This window comes from Nuphar pumila, chromosome 3, assembly GCF_984573655.1.
Source record: "Nuphar pumila chromosome 3, dmNupPumi1.hap1.1, whole genome shotgun sequence".
Lineage (NCBI taxonomy): Eukaryota > Viridiplantae > Streptophyta > Magnoliopsida > Nymphaeales > Nymphaeaceae > Nuphar > Nuphar pumila.
The window spans coordinates 125,417,118-125,420,161 of NC_143251.1; positions in this window are offsets into that span (position 1 = coordinate 125,417,118).

Sequence of the window (3,044 nt, forward strand, 5' to 3'; positions counted from 1 at the left end):
ACGGGAAAAATGGGAGACGAGATTCACTCGTCGGTACGAGGTTCGACCGTTCCTGGCGCCTTTACCAGGGGTAATCGAACCAAGGGTCGAATTTTATGCCTTTTGCTTCGTAATGAATTTATCTAAGAATTTATTCTAACTCTAAAATGCACAAAGAATCATGCTTGTGTAATGCAAGAATGTATGCTCCTTTTTTTTTTTTAAAAAAGATGTTTTGAAAGTTTTCAAGTGTTCTGAGATGAACTTGGCAAGGGGGTGAAGAAATGATTGAATTTAACTCAGAGCTTGGGATAGATCAGAGAAGTTCTAAGTCTTTGAAGTAAATCAGAGTTGGGAGAATAAATGAGAAAGAATGACTTGAAGCTTAAAAAAAACGAAGTTTCAAAGTCGGAAAAAGGGACTTTGAATTTTGAACTTGATTTTAGGAAAGGAAATGAATACTTGAGATGGAATTGAATTTGGATTTCTGAAGTTTGGAATGGATCAGAGATAATCATATGGTTATTTAAGAATAGAAATGGATTTAGGGATTCAGATTAGATCCGAAAATGGGATTGAAATCTAGAATTGGAATTGGATTCTGGATCCTAAACAGAATGGGATCCGAGATTTGGAATCCAAGATGGACTTTGGGTTCTGGATCCTGAAATGGAGTGGATCTAAGTCTGAGATCCAAAGTGAAGAATGGATTCCGGATCCTAAAACGGATTTTGGATCTGAAGTCTGAGATCCAATATGGAAGTTGAGTTTTTGGATTCTAAGATGGATTTGAATCTGAAGTCTGAGATCCAAAGTGAATTTGGAGTTTGGATCCTAAAGGAGAATTGGATCTGAAGTCTGAGATCCAATATGAGTGTTGAATCCTAGATCCTAAAGAGGAATTGGATCTGAAGTCTGAGATCCAATATGAGTGTTGAATCATGGATCCTAAAATGGATTTGGAGTTAAATTCAAAAGATGAATCAAGAACTTCCAAGTTTAATTTGAATTTGAAAAATGAATTGGATCTTTTGAATATACAAATGGGTTTCAAAGTCAAATTAGACCTTGGATTTGAAATTTAGAAGATGAATCAAGAATCTCAAAGTTAAATTGAACTTGGAGATTGGATTGGAGTTTTGAATGAATTTTGGAATGTCAAAGTCGAATTTGATTTTTGAAATCTGATTTGAATCTGAATATGAAATCTCAAAGTTAAATTGAACTTTGAGATTGAAAATAGAATTTAAAAAAATGAAAGGATGAATCAGATTTGATAAGGATTGAAGATAGGTTGAGGAAGATATTTACATTTACTTGGAGTTTTTGAAAAATGAATTTTTGAAAGTATGATGTAATTTTATCCTAAATGATGAATGAATTTGAAGAATTTGAAATCGGATTTTGAAAAGCTATTCCATTCTTTAGATGAATTAAAAATAAGATTGAAAATATAATGCATCCTTGACTATGGTCATTGAATGTATTATATAATAATCTATATTTAAATTCAGGTGAAGAATGAAACACATTTGGTGCTTTTATAGAATTTAAAATGAAATTAACTCTCAATATACCCTGACTATGGCCATTGGTGTATGTTTTGAGTTAATTTTAAGTTAAATTCTGATAAAAGGAGAAAATATTTAAGAAAAATATGAATTTTGAAAACGGATCCAGTGTGGGTCCAATGTTATTTCGTAAAAGATAAAAATGCTAAGTTTTGTCCACACCCTGACTATGGCCATTGGTGTGGATCATCAACTTAGTATCAATTACCTCTTACGAAACAGTGCACGTGCCATTCGTGTTCCACCATCGTGAGAATTTTGAGGAATAAAGGAAGAAATGCATGAATACAAGTAGTTCAATGCTTTTTACGATGCTCATTCATTCTATCTAAGACTGGAAATGTAGAGTCTTCATCATCTTATTTATTTACAACAATTGGATCAAAAAAAAATTTATTTTAATCCTACCCTTCCTTATATTCCTGCTAGATAGAATTTACACAAAAGGAGATGAAAAATATGAGTGTAAATGATTATTCAGAATTTCACACAAGATGCTTTATTTGAATAAGAAAGACATCTGGCCTAACCTACATTTGTTAGCAAATGTGCATGTATATACATACATGTATATGTAATGCCATGGTTAAATGAACGTTTATATGCAATGAATGAAGGCAAGGGCCAGGATGGTCCAAGGTGAACCATCATGAACTATGGTAGTTCCCGATAAACCGTCATAAGACATGGTAGTGATAGTCCTTGATGAACTACCATAGAGAAAAGGGGACACAATGGTCCAGCAGTTATGGTGGCTTATTGTGAGCTATTGTGAACACACATCAGCTTATGGCAGTTCATTATTGAACTACCATATGAAGAGAAGTCATAGTGGTTCATTGTGAACCACTGTGAAAACACAGTAGCTATGGTAGTTCATTATTGAACTACCATAGAGTAAAAGAAGGCATAGTGGTTCACTTGTGAACCACCATGGAGATGGAGCAGCTTGTGGTAGTTTGTTGTTGAACTACCATAGGAAGAGAAAAGAGAAGTGTGAGGGTGGCACAACAGTGACGGTGGGAAGGCTGGTAAGGATGATAAGGTGGAAAAGATGAAAATGCTAGGTGTGGATGGTGATGTCAAGCAGTATGCTTAACAGATATAGCCAATCGAGCTTGTTGCGAAGTGAAGGTGGTAGGTAATTGAATATAGGGGATGCAATGGAGATACCTAATAATATAAACAATTGAATGCTAATTAATCTGTAAAATACATTTGTGAACTATGTAACAAACTAACATATGAATTCTGGCAGGATGGTGATTCAATTTGACACAATTGAAAGACGACATCAAAAGATTTGATACAAACTCTAACTCTGTTCAGTGTACCACCCAACTTACTGGAATTTGAGGCTTTAGCTATGACCCTCTAAGACTGATTCAACATAGAAACAGGTACATTATTTCTAATTATAAATTTTATTGATATTGAATGGGCTATCTCTAAGGAAAGAGACGTGAGGTGGAAATGTTTATGAAGCCAAATGAT